General features: G+C 43.1%; 1 long non-coding RNA gene across 2 annotated transcripts; it reads right to left on the reverse strand.

The window, feature by feature from the left end:
- Positions 1–767: 767 nt before the first annotated feature.
- Positions 768–19,927, reverse strand: LOC142436603 (uncharacterized). Of its 2 annotated transcripts, none has more exons than XR_012782020.1 (4): positions 19,823–19,927; positions 19,485–19,528; positions 1,499–1,762; positions 768–1,121 (listed from the first exon to the last, which is right to left on the reverse strand). It is a non-coding gene; the product is annotated as an uncharacterized LOC142436603 (long non-coding RNA). The 2 variants fall into 2 exon arrangements; XR_012782019.1 differs by having other exon boundaries at positions 768–1,131.
- Between the last annotated feature and the right edge of the window lie 1,217 nt (positions 19,928–21,144).

Below are 21,144 nucleotides of genomic sequence, written 5' to 3' on the forward strand. Positions count from 1 at the left end.
TTTAATTGTTTTTGCTATTGTCTCCCTGTTTGGAAGCAAAAAAGAAGTGGATGCATGGAGACAATAACTGAGGCAATGGTTTATATGGAAGGGGGAGGGGAATTAGGGAGTAATTAGTGGATCTGTGAGGCACGAGTGAGCATTAAGCTTATTTGACAATGGATATACAACTCTTTTCTAGAAGTGTTTTAAGTATGGAAATCTGAATGTTATATCAGGAACATTACAAAAGAAAGGGGGGAGGGACTTGATCTATGGTTACCATGTGTGAAGGAGGAAGAATTTTTGCTTAGGGGATAGTGAATTAATTTTAATGGTGGTGGAAAAATATGCAGGGTGATTAAAATAATGGTTGTACAACATGAAAAGAATACTCAGTGGCACTGAATTACACATGCAGAAGTTGTTGAACTGGTGAAAGTTTTGTTACATACATTTTTGCAAGTATGTGAAATATATTACATGAATAATAATTATGGAGGGGAAAATTGTTCCATAATTGACTGTGGTAGAGATTGTACAACTCTTCTTGATATGATTGAGGTATTGAATTATACGATAACTTGAAAAGTGCCAATAAAAGTGATTTGTTTTGTTTTGAAGAGAAGCAAATTCTCAGAAATGTTCATCATTTTACCTCCCACTTTAACCCTACAGCCTGCACATTTCATGGGGTACCCTTGTACTAAGGGTAGAACTGGGCTGCCCAGAGAGAAAGTGAAACATTCCAAGAATAATAGTATCCCCAGGAATTCCCTTCGTTATGGCTCACACCTCAGGCCAACTGTCTGCATTTCTACAAATCTACACATGGTTTTCAGGAAGAAATTGTTTGTCCATAGTGAGTGCAAATGATGAAGGGTAGAGATTGACCTCACAGAACAAAGGTCAGAAAAATTCCCTCTAGAGGCCATTACTCAGCTGCTCCTACTCAGAACCATCCTCCTTCTGCTTCCACATGCACAGCACACGTGAATCACCTAGAGTAAAATATGGTAACAGAGCTCCAAGTCACAAATGAAAGTCAGACTTCTTAGGTCTTCATCCTTACCATGTTGATCATAGATGCCTGTGGAGGTAACACCCTTCTGGATTCTTCCTGGTGACATGAATGTCCTACCCTGTAAGCACCTTCATGTCAAAAACAATGATTTTCATCTTAGAATGGTTTTAAATTATATCCCCCCCCTTTATTCCTAGGTGTGATTGTTCAGGTAGAGCTGCTACAGACCAGTCATGAGTTGGGAAAGCTATGTGCAATGTCTCAAAGTGCTATGTCTAACTTTCAGGTCTGCAGATATCAAGTTTCTAGATCTATCAGGTTCTGGGAAACACAACCTGTGTTAGGTGGCAAAGAAGTCTTGTGATGAGAGTCTTAGCAACAACTCAGTTTTCACATATTGATACATTGAAACCACAACAGCTCAACCAGCTGGGTGTACTTTAAGTGAACAATCTGAAACCTGAGGACAATGACATGTAAATGTAGGAAACTTACCAGGAGACACAGTGAAGGCTAAATGGTCAAACATCTCAAGCATCACAACACTAACTGGGCAGCAGAGGGAGCTCAGGGTACATGGGACACAATCTTTGCCACAGGAGCAGGTGCAGGGGATGCCAAGTTTGTTTCCTCTTGTGTCTGGAGTTTCTCAGTTCACCCACGTGGAGTACCTCTTCAAGGACACTTCAGCAACTACAGTTCTCATGTCTCTTATTTTCCTGAAGGGAAGATCCTAAAAATTAAAATTCCTTGTTCTTCCTGAGAAGACAGGGGAGAAAGAAATCACACTTGGGACAAGTTGAAATCAATCCCAGAAGGACCGATAATCTCTCTAGGCTGTTAAAATCTGACCTCCATGTGCTTCTCTCAACACAATCAGTTACTCTCCATCCTAATTCTTTTTTACCAGTTACTGTAGGTTGAAACTATATGTGTGTGAATCCCAGCCCAAATATCTCCTGTGAAGAGAAAACAAAAGCAAACCTGATTTTACCATTTCTGAAATAATTGACAGTTGCATGTATTTTTGAAACTTGGAGAAACTGACATTTTGAGATTCTTAATAAAGCATCAAAATGTCTCATAGTCATTAGAAATCATATAATGGCGCTTGCCCCAATCCCAACTATGTGGACTCTCCCCCTTCCCTTCCCCCCACCCCTACCTAAAGAAGGCAATTCAGAGAACAGAACTGAAGCTGAAGCTTGGGGACATGTGCATCTGTGATTAGAGCACACGGGAGAAGCGAAGAGGGTAGGAGTGTGAGAAGAACACATCCTGACCCACTAATCCCCAAGGACGATATTACTGCTCATAGCAGATAAGGCACAGTGAGGATCATAGGGCCAGTCACACCACAAGACATGATGTCCCTAACTGAACCATATCACTATGGGGGACAACACTGGAGACTCAGGGTGGGACTTGTGTCTGATCAGACCCCATCACATTGGGGCAAAATACTAAGGGCATGCAACAGCAAGGGAAGCAAAGCAATGAAGTCCCCGGGGAATGCCAAAATTAGATGTTGGGGACAGTGTGACACAGCACCCCTTCAGACTCGACTTGAAAGCATTCCTAAAAGTCAAAAACCAGCCTGCAACGATTTATATGCATTTCTTGTTTTGTCACTGGCTATCTTTTTGTTGTTATTTCTGTTTGTTCGGTTGGTTTTGTCTTCCTCTGTTGTTTTGTTTGGCTTTGCCTTGTTTTTGTTCTTATTAATGTCTCTGCATGTCGATCTAGATAGAAGACTGGATAAACAATTCAGAGAAGGAAAAACAGGACCAGTGGTCCCGGGGGGACATGGGAGAAGGAGAGGTGGGAGAATAGAAGGTGGGGGTGAGGGGATCAACCAACCCAAGGTCAAGTTAACAACAAATGAACTAAAATCGTTGGAGAGAAAGCATAGGATGCCTAGTGGGGATTAATCGAGGGCAAAGTCAGAGCGAGGAATTACTGAAACTCAAATTAAGACTGAACATGTTAGTGGGACAAGAGGAAAGTAAAAGGAAATGGAGGAAAAATTAGAAAGCAAAGGGCATTTACAGAGGTCTAAATATAGGCATATACCTATGTAAATATATTTATATGTAATGGCAGGGAAATAGATATGTTAGGTATTAAGGTTGAAGATGGAAACTGGACCTCAACTCAAATACTCCCCAAATGTAAGAACACTTTGTTCTAAAACCCTGCATTCTGTGATGCTCACTTTCCCAACACGATGGCGGTCGACAAATTGGGTGCATAAGCAAATGTGGTGAAGAAAGCTGATGGTTCATTGCTATCAAAAGATATAGTGGCTCTGGTCTTACTGGCTTGAAGATAAACAAACAGACATGTAGTTGAGAAGCAAAAATGGAAGAAGCACACCAGTCTGTGTGATCATGAAGTGTCCATGTGATCATGTATCAGGCATCAAAGACCCAGAACAAAAAAAAATTTTTTTAATCATATCCATGTGAATGAAGAAGTGTGTGCAGTGGAGACCCAAAGCCCATCTATAGACAATTGGAAATCCCCTTACATATGGGTCACAAGAAAGAGAAGAGTCAGTCAGAGTGTACTACAGCACCAATGAAACAGACAACTTTCCTCTAGTTCTTTAATGCTTCTCCCCCCACTATCATGACCTCAATTCTACCTTACAAATCTGACTAGACCAGAGCACGTACACTTCTACAGCTAAGATCTCACAACAAAAGGAATCCAGGACAGATAAAACCCTCAGGGCCAATAATGAGAATAGAGATACCAAGAGGATAATGGGAAGATGGGAGTAGAAAGGGGGCATCAATCACAAGGACTGACATATACCTCCCTCCCAGTGGGACAAACAATGGAAAAATGGGTGAAGGGAGACAGTGGAAAATGTAAAATAAAAATTTATAATTTATCAAGGTTCATGAAGGAAGAAGAGTGGGAGAGGGAGGGGGGAAATGAGGAGCTGATATCAAGGGCTCAGGTAGAAAGCAAACACTTCCAACATGATGATGGCAGCATATGTACAAATGAGCTTGACAATGGACGAATGCATGGATGGTGATATGAGCCATAAGAGCCCCCAATAAAAGTATTTAATAAAAAAGAAAGCATTAGTATTGTAAAGCATAATACCTAGATTTGGAGAACAAAATCAACTCCTTAACCATGGGAGACTTCCTCTAGTTTTAGGAAGATGCCCTGGAAACGTCCTGATGTGTTATGCAAATTCACGAACAGCATTGGCTTCTCTGGGAGATGTAGAGATCTTCAGCATTTAAAGAACATCTAAGTGTAACTTGATACCTTAAAATTCTTGGTGTGCAAAAGATTTGTGAAGGGAAGGCAAGCTTGATTAAGGCAAGACAAACCTGCAGGGAAGGAGCAAAACTCAGGAGCCACTGTCATATTCAGCTCTAGTGGACAATTAGGGAAGGTCTAGAAGGTGATGATGAGGGTTTTACTTTTAGCATATGAATTTCCTTTCCAAAAGATAATTTAAAACAGAATTAGACAAGGGAAGCTTGTGTCAGATTAAATATATATTTCTACGGGGAATATTTAACTGCATCAAGAAAAGAATAAGCACCACACAAAGGGGTGGGGAGGAGGTGGGCACATTTCAAGGAAGTGTCTCTAACTGTAGGTTGACATTTCCATTAAGTCAATTCTTTCTCATAACAACCCTATAGGATAGAATAGGACTGCCCTTCTAGGCTTCTGCGTCTGTAAACCTTCATGGGTGTGGAGAGCATTCTTTCCCCTGCACAGCCATTGGAGATTTAAAATGATTGACCTTGCATTTAGCAGCCCATCGCATAATGAACTCCACACGCAGAGCTCTCCAAGATATCTAGAACATCCTTAGCTACTCTTGGAGTGACTCTCTTAGAAGTCATTCAACATTACTTATGACTATATAGGCAAAAGGTATGCAAATAGACATCTCCCCTGCTGATGAAAACCATCCAAGTCCCAACTCTGAAGTTCTTGGAGAGGTGCTCCAACTCTGGAATTCCCAGGTGCCAACATTCAGGACTGAACACATCAAGTCACCATGGAATCTGTATTGAGCTCAATTTTCCTTTTTGGAATTTCAAATGGTGCTTTGATGCAGATAAAGTGTGTATGAGGGGGCGTGAGTGAGAGGCAGTGAATATGTTATGATTTTCATCATCAGGATGTCGGTGTGTTTACAGGTGTCCAGTGTGAGGTGGAGCTATGGAATCTGAGGGAGACTTTAGGCAGCCTGAGGCTTCTCTGAGACTCTCCCCTGCTGTCTCTGCATTCACTGTCTGTGTGTATAATACACAGAGGGTCTGCCTAGGCCCAGAGAATGGGCGGAAGTGGGTTTCATACATTAATAGTGTTGGTAGGAAAAGCCACATAGATTCTCTGAAGGGCCAATTTACCATCTCCAGAGACAATAGTAAGATATACTATAACTTCAAATGGACAATCTGAAATTCGAGGACATAGCTCTGTAATTCTGTGCAAAAGACTCAACAGTGTGGTAGTTATATAATCTGGTGTAAATTTGGGACTTGAGAGGATAAAGAGGGAAGGGTTGGAGTCTGTCAATTGGAACATAGCCAATGACGCCTATGTGTGGGCATCTCGATCTCCTGAGAATTCTGGGAAATCCCATATTCCATCTTTGAGGGGAAGACACTCTTTCTAATCCCTGGGAGACACCCTACTGACAAGGGTGACCCCCTGTGAGACATCCCTGAGTAGAAGCCATGTGGATCTACCTCATGAAGCCCTGGGTGCTGGAGAATCCATGTAGAGCCCCCATCAGCACTGAGAAACTTACAATGCCACTCGATCCAAAGACTTTCTGCCCACTTTCCTGTGATCATCTTGCATTCTGGATCATTGCATGTACTTCATAAGTCTGAAGAGGAATTTATACATTGGTATCCGACATATGTGCAAATTATGGACTTATGGGCTTGGACCTAACTGGGGTTGAGATGCTTTCTTAATGTACAATTGCCCTTTATATTAAATCTCTTATACACAATATGCGTGTGTCTATGGATTTGTTTCTCTAATCTACCCAGACCAACGCATACAGTTAGGGGAAGTCAGAGTTAACCAAGACACGAATGTACTCTAGTGGAAGAGGTTAGGCTGCAGGGGCCCTCAGGACCCAGAGCACAGGTCTCAGACCGAGGAGCAGTTGCAGATGGAGCTTCACCACTGGCTTCCTGTTGTGTCTGGGGATTCTTCTCCTTCTCGGTATCCCTCAGGGAATCAGTGCATCTCCTCACATCTTTCTCAAACACTCACCCAATCTCCCTGTGACGATAGGATGATTTTGAACTTAGTTTCTGTTTCGTTTTCCCCTTGAATCGCGCCACATTTCCCATATAATTGGTAATTCCTACATCTAGGATGAATTCTGTTCACATCATCTGCTTCATCAAGCTCTTTATGCCTTGCATTCAATACCCCTTCTGTATTCCCTCCTTCCCTGGGACAACAGTCCCTGCTGTGCAAAGGATCTCACTTTATTAGCTTGTGTGTATATATATTTTTCCAGACAACATATTACAAGAACTTATCACCAGTAGCCCAATCCTATATCAAGTCGCCTGTCTCCATTCATCCAATCGGAGACTTTCTTCTCTGAGTTCATTCATTTTATTAATTCACAGCTCCTGTCTGCCCTTGTCCACCACAGACTGATTTTAGAGTCCGTTTTTTTTTTCTCCAAAGGCTGTTTGTTTAATTCAGTAGTTGTGAATATTGATACAAGAGTGGGAAAAGGGAGACAAGACACATTTTATGCTTAGTCTCAAGGTACCTCCACAGAACTCACCTCCCTTCGTGCCCTATGTCCCCTTGTGCATGGGCTATACACGTCCTATTCTGCACAGGGCACCCACAGGTTCCCTTCAAGTTCTGTGGGTGGCTATGCCTCCACATATTATTGAGAGCAGAATATCCTTCTCTAGAGACATGACCAGGAACTGATTTTCCCTCAATTAGCAGTGTGACTGCTGTAGTTACGATCGTGTATTTCTGAGTCGGACACAGAGGGAAAGGTTGTGGGAACCCAGACACAAACACCAATACAGGGATATGGCTGGGCTCAGGGGTCACTGAAAGCCCACAGATAAAAGGGGCCCTCAGGGGAGAAATGTAGAGGAGCCTAAGAAGGATTAGTTAAATTAGGTACCTATTTCCTCTACCTGCAGAGAAAATGTCCCTACCACAGACCTCCACATTCTTGTAGCTCAGTGTATGTTCTTGTATGCACTTTATTTTTTGTGTGTGCTTTTGTGTGTGTTTTGTGTGTGCTAGCACATTGCCTTAAGATGTTATACAATGTGACAGAACTTGTAGTCTGTTCTGCATTTATTTTATTATTATAATTCTAGTATATTTTAGTGTGTCTTTGTGGTTTTTCTTAAGTAAATGCATGTGTATTTATTAATCTGAGGGTATTATATGAAGATTTGTTAGTTGTAGTAGATGTGCTAATTTGTTCACAATATGCATGTGTATGTTAATATGACTGTTAGAATACAAATGTCATTTTGTGAGTTTCCTGCTAGTGTGTGTTCACTCCAACTCATCTGGGCTCTTCATCAAACTTTATGAGCTCGCATCTCCTTGAATAATCTACTGAGTGTTAAGAAATGACTTAGGCTGGGGAATCCATTAGAGGCCCATAGTAATATGCACAGCAGAGTGTGCTAATCAGTGAAACTTCTTTTTGAAGTGGACAATAAGAGACAGAGGGACATGAACAGCAAATCCTAGAGGTGAGCTGGTCAATGCAGAGACAGCCTTAACTAGGAAACAGGCCAAGGGGGATGCTTATTTTCTCCTCTCTGCAGCTCTTGTGTTTACAGATGGCAATGATAAAGCCTTTGTAAAAGGATGCATGCTATACTCAAAGAATGCCTAGTTGTAGGTAAATGGGTAATGCCAAGAGCCAAGGTGACGGCTGAAGCTTGAAGGTAAATGAGATGGATCAAGGAAAGAGATAACTTATCTTCCGTCATCTTTGCCCAGAGCATGAGGTTCAAGCTCTCTAAATAATGTTCAACTGATGACAAACAACACAAACTGTTGGAAAGGGCTTATTCACTTGTATTCTAGGATGTCCCATCCATAGACTTGGGCTTCTAGGAAGAGGGTGGATAGCTAGTGTGTGGGCATGAGCTTGTAAAACATGCTCCACCAGGAGGCTGAATGGGTAGGAAGACAAAATGAGTGTGGAGGGAAGAGGCTGTGCTTCGATCAAGTGGGGAGGCATTAGCCTGAGTGGCTACTTGGATATCATTACCATTGGCCTTTTGCAAGCACCAGTGAGTTTCTAAGGCAAGGAGGTGTGAAGTGGCAGTTATCTGACAGAGGTGTAGGTTAGTGCCCCTATAAAACTAATCTGCAAATCAGCCTACTAGAGAAATACACATTTCATAAAATTTCTCCTACCCACTCATCATGCATATGTGGAATATAAGGCTCACCATTCCCCTATGTTATAAGTCCAGGTTCCAATTTCAGAGCTCTGGGGCAGGCAGATTGAAGAACAAGGTTGGATTCTAGGACCCTTGTTGAAGGCCATAAAGACTCAGCCTTGAAACGGCTGAGAAGTCTCAAGACCTATGTGTCACTGTTTGCTGATTTCTTCTGTGAGTTTACATTTAGAACAGACTGTTAAGAACAAGAACGTGTGCAAGCTCTGGGAAAATAGGTCACAAGAGTTGCTATGTGTACCAAATATGCTTGCTTAACAATGAGATAATTAACCCCAGGTTGTTTCTGCATGGTTAAAAGGAGTATGAAAAATAAACGCGAGGCTTCAGTATTCACTATTGCCCTCCCAATAAATTCTGTCTCACTCCCTCTTTCAGGACTGTTCAACTCATTGGCTGGCTTGGACAAGAGTGGCACCCAAACCAGGGACACTGAAAACGGGGGACAAAGTGAAGGACACCGTGGATTACAAAGGTGTACACAAAGAGATTGGTGGTGACGTGAGTAGCTATTGGTAGAAAAATGGGGCAAGGAAATAGCAAACAGATTTTTGTAAATATTTTTCAAGATATGTTAAAAGCTAGAGGAGCAAAAGTAAGCTACCAAAGAATAGAGAAGTTTTTAGATTTTGTGGTTAAGGTATGTCCTTGGTTTCCTGAGGAAGGGACTGTAAATATTGAAACTTGGCAAAAAGTAGGGAAATGGTTAAAAGATCACTACACCACTAATGGACATAGAAGGTTCCCATAGACACGTTTAGCTTATGGGATTTAGTTAGGGATAGCCTGTACCACAGGCATGAGGGACTCCAGCCTGAACACCAATTTGCATGCTCAAACAAAAGTGAAAGTAAACTTCCTTCTGCGCCTCTGCCTCCTCCTCAACCACTGAAGTCACTGAAAAGTTAACTGGAGGGCTTTGAAAGCAAGGATGAGGAACCCCTTGACCCAGGCGATGTGGAGCCCTTAGAGGACAAGGTGGCACATTATCATGATGAGGATTTGGGTATTTTCGCTGCCTCCGAGGCACTTCAACCTGAGAATCAAAACCTGGTGCAAGATACTCAGAAGTCCTGCCCAGATTAAACAAAGGTGGTAGACTGGGAGGAAGCTTATGCATCATTAGCAGCAAAGATGAGGGAAATGCAAGTCAAGTTAATAGAAAAGCACTCTGAGATAGAGTCCCATGAATGGGTGCCAAAACTTAATGGGGCCAAGGTATTTCAGAGGCTTCAGAGTGCATTCAGTGAAAGGAATCCTTTTCTAGAAGACTTGCCAGTTGCAGCACTGGTTGTGACTGGGGCTCCAGGAAAGGATCTATGCTTAGTGCTGCCGCACATGCAGCAAAACAAGGAGAGGCTATAGGGGAGTTCAGTATGCAGTTCCCTGTAACTGAGTGACAGGATGCCCAGGGTAATCTGATGAGAGATCATACTCCTATTCCTTTCAAACAGCTAAAAGAATTCAAGGTTGCTTGTGACCAATATGTCCCGAGTACCCTTTTACTCAATCTTTATTAGATACACTTTCCATCGTGGTACTTGCCCTCACAGAATGGAAACAATTGGCTTTTGAAAATGCCAGGCAGTGCTGAGACCTTTTAGAAAAAAGGGCAACATGTCCGAATATATCAGACTATGCTTGGACATTGGACCTTTCTTTACTCAGGGGCTTGCGACAGCAGCTGCTTTGTAAGGAAAAACAGTAAAGGAGGGTTAATAATACTATGGAACTTATGGGAGCCCTGCAGGCTGGGCTCCCTTCCCCCTCTGCTATTCCAGCCAATACATATGAGATCATTTTAGATTTAAAAGATTGTTTTTATACCATGCCCTTGGATCCAAATGATTGTAAAAGATTTGCCTTTAGCGTCCCTTCCACCAACTTCAAAGAGCCTATGAAGAGATCTCATTGGCTTGTTTTGCCTCAAGGGTTGGCCCCGAACCGGTATTAATATGGGGACGAGGGCATGTTTGTGTTTTTACGTAGGATGCTGAGGGAGCACGGTGGCTGCCTGAAGAGTTGGTGCGGTTTGCAAACCATGCGGATGGTAATTTGCCTCGGTGTGTTTCTGAGGACATTGCTCAGTGAGCAGTATAGGCTTCTGTTCCTGATTTACCCTTCTTATATCCTCCTGTCTGGGAAGGTCCGGAAATCAAGGTGTGAGTTAATGACTCATGCCCTCCCTGTACAAAGTGAAGGAAATGTAATCTCACCCACTCCGCAGTCTTTTTCCCCTTGTGGACTAGAGACTCAAAAGAATAAAAGCATATTGTAGAGATTGTGTCTCACGGACAAGCCCATCAGGTATAATATCTCAAAGGAATTATATATCATAGCTTGGTCTCGCAACCAGGACAATACTAAAAAAAAACACTGCTGAATGGGAAAGGGGGCTGTCTGTAGGACTTTGGTGGTCAGACTCGGGTTTTCCACAAATTCAATGGTGGAAAATAGGGGCTGCTTTAGTGGACACGAAGCTTATGGGCCCTTCCTCCAGACCGCAGGGAAACGTTACTGCCTGCGTACCATCGCCTTATGTACTTTTGGCAGGGAATATTACTATAGATCATGATGATTCTAAGTTTAACATGTCTTGTAATAATTGTAATTTGTCTACTTTTATTACCTGGTCCCCTGAAGATATTATCATCGCCATTTTGTATCAATCTTCTTTTGTTATGCTACCAGTGAATATTACTGGGGCTTGGTGTTCAGAAAGAGGGTTACAGGTATTAGAAGAGATTGAAAAGCATTAACCAGACCCATGTGCTTTGTAGGTTTGCTTATAGCAAGTATTTTACATATACTAAGTTTAGGTGCTACTGCTACTACTGCAGCAATTGTACTTTCACAAATCATACAAACTGCCCACTGTGTAAATGAATTATCCAAAAATGTGACTACTGTGTTGGGAACTCAAGAAGATATAGACAGGAAGTTAGAACAAAAAGTAAATGCTCTTTATGACATGGTCATGTATTTAGGAGATGAGGTGCAAGGGCTTAAGGCCAGGTCTAGTCTACAGTGCCATGCTGTACGTACATGGATCTGTGTTACACCTAAATAGTACAATAACAGTCAGTATAGCTGGATTAAAGTGAAGAACCATCTTCAAGGTACATAGCACAATACTAATGAGTCTTTAGATTTATTACAACTCCATCAAAAAATATTAGCCATAAAATATGCTAAGTCTCTTGATTTTGATGCCGCTAAACTTGCTGAGGATTGGCTCCAGCACTTTTGAGTTGCTTTCCCTTCATTAGGAAATCTCAGAGGCCTACCTCACATGCTTATGTCTCTAGTCAGAGCGGGAGTGTGTGTATTGTTGATCTCATGCATACTCCCTATGATACTGCACAGGGTTATGGTTGAATTATTGGACTTAAGAACAAAGCTTCATGAAGTACACCTGTGCACTTTGCCCCCTCCCCAAACAGGGGTGTAAGACGGAGGCTGGTTAGTCAGAGATGCGTAAGATGGAGTCTGAGTTTCCCAAACTAACACGGGTCATAGTCACCAACAGGACTGTGACTGATGACAGGTAAGGGTGATTTGAGGACTCCACAACCTAAGACAGGCACAGTCAGTTGCCGACATTTTGAGTAAAGACACCTTCAGTAAATAGAAAAGGGGGAGTTGTTGAAGGCCATTAAGACTCAGCCTTGAAAGGACAGAATTCTCATGACCTATGTATCATTGTGTGATTTCTTCTGCGACTTTATGTTTAGAATAGACACTTAAAAACAAGAACAAGGAAGTATGCAAATGTATCAAATGTAGTTGCTTAACAATGAGATAATTAACCCCGGTTGTATCTGCATGGATAAAAAAATATGTAAAATAAACTCCAGGCTTCAGTATTCCCTGTTGCCCTCCCAATACTTTTTGTCTCTCCTTTTTCCTTAATCATCACTCCCCCTTTCAGGACTGTTTGACTAGTCGGCTGGCTCTGACAGCCTCTCATTTATCAAAATTCTTAATCTAAAGCTTGAGTAAATTTTAACTCCTTCCAGAAAATTGGTTAGCTTATGGAAAAAAGACCAAACAAAAACCCTGAATACTGAAAATAATAGTCAAGAGATCAATAGTTACACTGTATTAGCTAAATCTGCTGAACTATGCCTCTTTAGAGTATTGAAAGGAAAAGATATTACCTCGAGGACTCGGTTCACCTGACCAAAACATGCTATTGTCAATTGATTTCATGTGCATTTGAAAGATGGACAAAGGAAGGCTGAGGAACAATGAATGCATTAGAATTGTGGTTCTGGTCAAGAATATCTCACTTACCATGGACAGGCAAAGGACAAACAAGTCTGTCTTGGAAGAAGTAATGACAGAGTGCTACTTAGAGGTAAGGATGGTGAGAGTTCATATTATATACTTTGGACATATTATCAGAAAACATCATTCCTTGAAAAGGATATTCTGTTTGCAAAAGATGAAGGGCAGTGAAAAACATGAATCCCTCTACTAAATGGATTAACAAAGTGACTGCGACAATTTGTTCACCCTCACATCACGGCCCACCAAACCCCAAGCATGATATTCTTGCTCAAATTGGCCAATGCACAGAGAGGACCATAGGCCCAGCCACACCACAAGACACAACATCCCTCAATGACCCATAGCACTATGAGGGACAACACTAGTGGCACAGTGTGGGAAATGTGCTCGATCTGACTCCACCACACTGGGGCAAAATGCTAAGGGCATGCAACAGAGCAGCAAGGGGAGCAAAGCAATGAAGTGCCCGGGAAATTAAAAAATAGAGTGTGTGGCCAAGGCATGGTACCACATCAAACTCAACCGATAGTAAAATACTCTTAATGGTCAAAAAACAAACCTGGGACGATTTCTAGTCTTTTCTCTTTTTCTCCAATAGTTGTTTTTTGTTTGTTTTGCTCTGTCTTGTGTTTGTGCTTACTATTGTCTTTGCATGTCTATCTAGATAAGATAGGCAAGATAAACACACCAGAGGAGAAAACAATGGGGCTGATGGTTCTGGGGGGGGATACAGGAGACGGGGAAGCGGGGGAAAGGAAGTGGTTGTTAACCTGGGGTCAAGGACACAAGTAATCTAAAATCCTAAAATCGATGTCGAAGATACTCTGGGATGCCTGGTAGGGCGTGATCAAGGGCAATGTAATGAGAGGAATTACTGAAAACTGATGAATGCCAAACATGATAGTGGGACAAGAGGAAAGTAAAAGGAAATAGAGGAAAGTACTAGGAGACAAAGGGCATTTATAAATTTCTAAATACAGTCATTTGCATATTTAAATATATATGATGAAATGGAAATAAATCTATGTACATATATTTAAATGTTAAGTATTAAGGTAGCAGACGGACATTGGACCTCTATTCCAGTACTCCCTCAATGAAAGGAGACTTTGCTCTAATAACCTGGCATTCTGTGATGCTCAGCTTCCTGACACAATCAATTAAGACAAAATGGTGCAGAAAGTTGATGCTGTCTGCCTATCAAAATAATAGCATCTGGGGTCCCAAAGGTCATCTAGCTGAGAAGCAACAAACTCCACATGGAAGAAGCACACAAACCCGTGTGATCATGAGGTATCAATAGGATCAGGGATCAGGCATCAGAGACACAAAACAAAAAATCCTATCAATGTCAAAGAGGGGGAGTATGGAATGAGACATACAGTCCATCTGTAGGCAAGTGGACACCCCCTTACAGAAGGGTATTTTATAAACTAAACCAGGACACTTGTAAATATATATACATATATATGTATATATATTTATGTGCTGTATACATCTATTATATATATTATATATAATCATGATATATAAAATCATTCTATATAATATATATAATCATTATATATTATTATGTATTATATATAATGGATAGACATATAAAGCACAAAAGAATATAGCAGCTAATTAGTCCACACAGCTGTACAAAATGCTCAGTTCATCTCACTTCCATGAAACATTTAATATACTGGAAATCCTTCAACTCATGAGAGCCCCTGGGTCCAAGGTCAAGGAAGCAGACAGGTGAGTCTTATGTAGGGCAATGCAGGCAGTGTGGACACAGAAAGCAAACAGAAGGTCAGGTCATCAACAGTCAGCAAGACAATAGGATCCAACAGTCCCAAGCTCAAGTGATGTATAAACCAGCAACATGATGAACCACTTCTCGAAGGAATCTCAAGTTCTAGCGACATGATCCACAGGTTGGCAGTCCCACTGTTAGTGTAGCTCACAAGTTGGGGCAGAGAACTAGCAGGCACACCCTGATCTGATCAGAAGGGAGCAAGAGAGAGAGAGAGAGAGAGAGAGGCAGGATTTGCCTAGCCATTTATCTATTTGCCCTCCAATCAAACTGCAACATTATTAATACAATGTTCCTATTGCCCAAGTTGGCACAATAAACCAACCTATCAGAAAAGGTGAAAGGATGAGAAGAGCCAGTTAGGGTGCAGTATAGCACCAATGAAACATACAACTTTTCTCTACATCTTTAGTGCTCCCTCCCCCCCCCCACCCCCCCCTCCCCGCCCCACTATCATGAACCCAAACCTACCATACAATTCTGGCTAGACTAGAGAAAGCACATGGTTACCGATAAGAGCTAGAAACACAGGGAATCAAGGGCAGATAAAACCCAGCAGGACTGATAATCAGAGTAGCAATACCAGGGGGGTAAGTAGTAGGTGGGGGGTGAAGGAGGAAATAAACACAATGATCTACATATAACTCCTTCTCAGGAATGGACAACAGAAAAGGGGTGGAAGGGAGACATCGGTCAATATAAGACACGAAAAAGCAATAAAAACATAAATTATCATGGCTTCATGAGGGAGGAAAAAAACGAGGAGCTGATACCAAGGGCTCAAGTATAAAGAAAATTTTTTAAAAACAATTGATAGCAACATATGTACAAATGTGCTTAACACAATGGATGTATGCATGGATTGTAATACAAGCTGTATAAGCCCCTAATAAAATGAGTTAAAATAAATAAATTAATTAAATTTTTAAAAACATACATTCATCCTCAATTGTGAGGATGGCACAGGATAGTGCAGTGCTTTGTTGTTGTGCAATGGGTCCCTGTGAAATCGAATTGACTCAATGACAGCTGACATAACAGTCTCAGAATCCACAAATATGCATCCAGCACAAACACAAAGACATTAGTGTGTGTTTACATAAGGTATTATTTCTCTCATTAAAAAAGGGAAGAGGTTTCTTCAGTTAATAAAATTGGAACAAACAAGGTGACAACGAAATCACTGAGGCATTCCTACCCCTCATTAATCCATTCTTCTGGTGAGCTGAAGGCAGTTCTCTAAGGGCCTCACAGCATGCCAGATGGCAGAGTATTTTCACAAACATGAGCTCTAGTCTAAGGGCAGCACAGTCACTAAGTTTTGTTTTTTTTTTTTTTTACAAACCCTTGTGTGGAGGGCTGACTTTCAATAGATCGCAGCGAGGGAGCTGCTCTGCTATGTACAAAACCCCGACCCAGAAGCAGGTCGTCTACGAATGGTTTAGCACCAGGCTCCCCACGAACGTGCGGTGCGTGACGGGCGAGGGGGCGGCCGCCTTTCCGGCCGCGACCCGTTTCCCGGGACGTGGGGCACTCTGTACCAGACCCCGGTTCCGAAGCACAGCGGGGGCAAGCGCGTGGCCCGCCGAGGCGGATGCGCTCGTGGCCCGCCTGCCGGCGGGGACGGCAGAGCACCAGCTATCCGAGGCCAACCGAGGCTCCGCGGCGCTGCCGTATCGTTCCTCCTGGGCGGGATTCTGACTTAGAGGCATTCAGTCATAATCCCACAGATGGTAGCTTCGCCCCATTGGCTCCCCAGCCAAGCACATACACCAAAGTCACTAAGTTTTGAGTAGCTATTTGTCTTTCAAGGAAACTGTGAATCATGTAGTCCTGTACACTGAGGGTTCAGCTGGAAGATCAGAGATCTAGCAGAGCAAGAGACTGACAATAGTTAACTCACTGGATTTCAGTATGTTTAGAAGGTCTATAATCAATTGAATCAAAATAAAATGTCATGAGAAACTTCCAGCCTAACTGTATGATACATGAAAACTAAAAATTTTGGCAGAGTATTCACAAAAGATGAATAAACACTTTTTTTTTACTGTTTTGTTGTTTAAGTTCAACTTATTGGGTTCCAACATAACAATAGTTTTGAGAGAGTACTTAGTAACACCATCTCTGAGACCAGAAGTAACCTGAGACCAATGTCAGATAATGATACTTTAAGAAAACTGTAGACCAGTGTTGATAAGGGATCTGAATGAAAAAGTTACATTAAAAGCAGGAAACTGAGACAGATAATATATTAAAATAAGTATGTATCATGATTAATTCTAATTCATCCCAGAACTGAATTAACACAAGAAAATAAACACTCAGATATGTCTACTGATGGGGGGGAAAGTCAATTATCTAAATAGACACAGAATACATACTAAACAAAGTCAAAAGCTTTTCACGTTAAAAACAACTACAAATCTAACATGAAATAGGTCAAATCCAATATGCTAATACACATTCATGAAAAAAACTGCAAATTTCACATGTAGAAGAGGAAAAAATTCACACTACCTCAGAATCAGCATAAACATACGTGTCCATTTCCACCACTCATATTAAAAATTGTACTAGCTAAATTAATCAGAAAAAAAGAATTAATAAAAGGAAGAAAAACTTCCAGAAACAAATGAAAATTCCTTCTTCATCATAAATTGATGATTTCATATAAAAAGATGCCAAATAGGTGATAAATGCTATAGCTAGTAAATGTAAAAAAGTTGTAGGCTACATTTCAACACTCAAAAATAATTTGGTACTTAAATCCCTAGTGATTAACTGCTAATCTCCAACTCCCAAACTATTAACTCTTATATATTAAGATGCTGACTATCTTTCCAACACACCGATACCCTCCTAAAACACAAGAGGAGGAGGAGGTGATGCTGTTTGCTAGCGAATAGTGAGCTGGCCAGCCCGGCTGCAGGGCTAAAATGGGCACAAACAGGAATAGCGGATTTATATACGCACTTGGCAGGTAGCACACATATTTCCGAACAAGACTACTGGTCGACCTCCTTAGTGGTGATCCAAAAGGATACTACAAAAACGTGTGCATGGTACACACACATGCACATATGTACACACAAAAATCATGTAAGTAAAATAATAGAATTGAAAATAGACATTTTGTGAAACATTTTGAAACAATGATAAGATCTAAGAAACTAAAATGGAATCCAACTCAACTATTTAAAAGTTTGTGAGAACAGGAGGGAGAGCCTGGGGACCCCAGGGTTGGAGAGCGCCGACAGTGGGCCAGGGATCCAACTGGCATGCTGACACACAGTGCACAATGTGAGCATCTCCAACGTGTTTTCCTAATAGGATCTACCAGTCGACCACCTACGTAGTGTCTAGAAAAACAATTAAGTCCCCACTCAGTGGCTGGTATACCCACCTTGTCGGGCAGGGGGCAGCCTGGGAATCCAGATTAGGGGCCATCAGGGTGTGTGGAAGCTGCTCCAATCTCTCTCTTTCTCCTCCTTCCGCTCCTCTGTCCTCCCTCCTCTCTCCTCTAACCCAGCCCTTCTCTCTCCACCCCCATCTTACAGGGGAGATCAGATCAAATCATTCCAACATTGAAGGATTAAAAAGTGACATCACTATGAACACTTAGCCACCACAAGCCAGTTATCCCTGTGGTAACTTTTCCAGCAATTCCTGCTGAAAACCCAAAAGGTCAGAGGAATCTGGAGGTCCTGCTTTCACAGTCTATATTCCTGAAAATCAAGATCCAGCAAGCTTTAGCCCTTCTGCTCCAGGGGAGGTTTCTGTCCTCCCTCAGCTCACCTTAAGACACCTACATTACCTTTGCCAGGTGTACTGTCCCAGTCAAACAACCCACTTGACCCTGATAAGTCCATGGAGACTCTAGCTAAGGCTCAGAGGGAGCACTGTAAGAAATGCCAGTGCAGCAGCAGAGGCTTACTCTTGTGTATGTGCACAAGGTGCTCCAGTAAGTCCCCTTGGACTTCAGCATCTCATTCAGGGCCATGGACATCGTGCACTCGTTGATCGACAACTGTGGGCTCATCGCCTACCAGGCATCTCAACTGGCACATTCCAAACTGCTCCACCATCAAAGCCTGGGACATCCTGGCAACTGTGCGCCTGCTGTTGCCCTGCAGGCAGGCTGGCCAGCTCTCGCTGCACTCTGGTAAAGTAAATTGTCCTTCAGCCTCACAACGTTCATAACCCAAGGGCCCATTTCAGGGTCACTTCCATTTTCATCCCCAAAATAGAAGTCAAGTACTTTAGCATTACTTTTTTTTTGTTTCTTTGTTTCAGTTTGTTTTTTTTGATTCTTCTGTGCATAGTTTAGTTAGATTGCTTTTGTGATGGAGAACTTTCTTTTTTTCTTTAACACTTTTTGGGGCACTGAATCCACATATCCCACAAATTCCCACAATTCCATAGTTCAGCCATCTTAAGCACTGCAAAATCATTACCACAATCGATTTCATATTGTCTATTTTCCCACCATGATTCAATCGCCTTTAAAAAGGCTTATTAGTCACTTTCAGTTCTAGTGTTCAGTCCCCTCAATCCTTCATTCTTAGTGCCCAACTCCGCCAGCCACCCACCCCGACCCCACCCAGACATCCTTACAAACCATCGCATGTTATTTCATCTCCAGATATCCACTCCTTCTGTGCTTCACAAACTGAACCCAACAGAAGCAATAAAGAATACCAAGGAAAGGAAATGGGAATGGTTTAAAAAACCATAGTAATATATAGATAGAATTCTAAACAAGGGGTTAAGAAAAAAAAGGGCCGCGACCAATATTTTAAAGCCAGGGAAGACGTTTCTGTCACGAACTCAGCAAGAAATCTTGTGCCTAGAACAGACTCTGATCGGGTCCAGAGGGAGGTCAGCAGAACAAGACCCCGGGGCTCACCTTTGAGCTGAGGAGGTGCAAGGAGTCTCGGGGAGCAGGCATCGCTGTGTGGAAGGAAACAAGGGAGGGGGGTTAGGAAACTCACAAAGCAACAAATCTGGGAACCCGGACCCCAAAACCCCAGCCGTGATCCCCTTTCTCCAACAGGGACTCCCACCATGAACCCCACCCAATCCGAAAGCGGGGAAATAGGACTGGCCTTAGGGACACCCGCCTACCTCTCACCAAGAGAAGCACCGGCAGGGTTCCTGGGGGAGAGAAAGGGCGCTTGCACCCTAGTCAGCTGGACTAAAATAGCCTCCGCCCACATACATGTCCCGGAGCCCAGAGCCTCCCACCTGGGAGCGCCGGCAACAGGGTGCTCAGGCTGTGGGCGCTTCTCTGGCACCCCAAGCAGAGTACCGACAGTGGAATCCTTGCAGTGAGTTGCAGTTCAGAATAAGACACCGCCACTTCCGGCCCTGTCTGGGCGTGACCCGGGGTGGGAGGAGCTGGCGGGGTCAGAGAGGGGTAGGGGTCTGCCTTCACTTCCTCTCAAGGCAGCTCTTTCCCCGCCCATTTCTGCTGAGATGCCAGCACAGGCGCCTGGTGAGGGGGTGGGCGGGGCCTGGCCGGCTTGGGGCGGGGCTTGGGGAGGAGCCAGAGAGGAGAGAGGCGGTCCACGCCAAAGGGCCCACACCTGTGGCTGAAACTGCAGCGGCAAAGACTCAGATAACAATGGCTGAGGCACCAGTAATTTGGCCCTTTGCAGAGGGAGTGCATGGGTGACATGGTTGAGATAGAACCATGTACATTGGGTGTGGATGTGCATCCTCCTAACAAACTGGAAACACCCAACCCCCCAACTCTGCCAAAGTGTTAATGGGGCTGAAGCAAGAACTGAGGGTCCCTGCTTAACATATGAGTTCAAACAGTTACCGTACCATGGGCTCAGAAGATAAAGGGGGGCCTGGCCTCTATCACTTTCTGTTTATAAGGACAGGACTCCCTCATATGCAAATTATCTTTCAGGCACTAGGGTACAATTTCACCCTTGGGGTGGGAAAACTATCAGTTCTCTTCAGACAGGGCTGTGGGTCTCTTGGGAAACAGAGCTGTGGTCTAAAGATGCTATTGCTGTGTGTTCTGCTGTGCCTGGTGACAGTTCCCCAAGGTGAGAGATTCAGATATCCGACCTGGGTCTATGGAGATAGTTATGACTTCAAGTGACTGACATGGAATATTTTTTTTTAATTTGCAGGCGTCCTGTCCCAGGTGCAGCTTCAGGAGTCGGGTCCAGGATTGGTGAAGCCCTCCCAGAAGCTGTCCCTCACCTGCATTGTCTCTGGTTTCTCCATAACAAGCAGTGGTTACTGTTGGAGCTGGATCCGCCAGACCTCGGGGAAGGGGCTGTAGTGGATGGGGTGCATAGATTATGGTGGTAATACAGGTTATAACCCATCCTTCCAAAGCCGACTCTCCATCACCAGAGACACATTGAAGAATCATTTCTCCCGGCAGCTGAGCTCCGTGACCGCTGAGGACACGGCTACGTATTACTGTGCAAGGAGCACAGTGAGGGGAAGTCAGTGTGAGCCCAGACACAAACCTCCCCTGCAGGGAAGACACTGGGCAGCAGGGGGCGCAGAGAACCCAGCCTTAGACAGGCACAGATGGATGA

The sequence above is a fragment of the Tenrec ecaudatus genome, unplaced genomic scaffold (assembly GCF_050624435.1).
Source record: "Tenrec ecaudatus isolate mTenEca1 unplaced genomic scaffold, mTenEca1.hap1 Scaffold_448, whole genome shotgun sequence".
Lineage (NCBI taxonomy): Eukaryota > Metazoa > Chordata > Mammalia > Afrosoricida > Tenrecidae > Tenrec > Tenrec ecaudatus.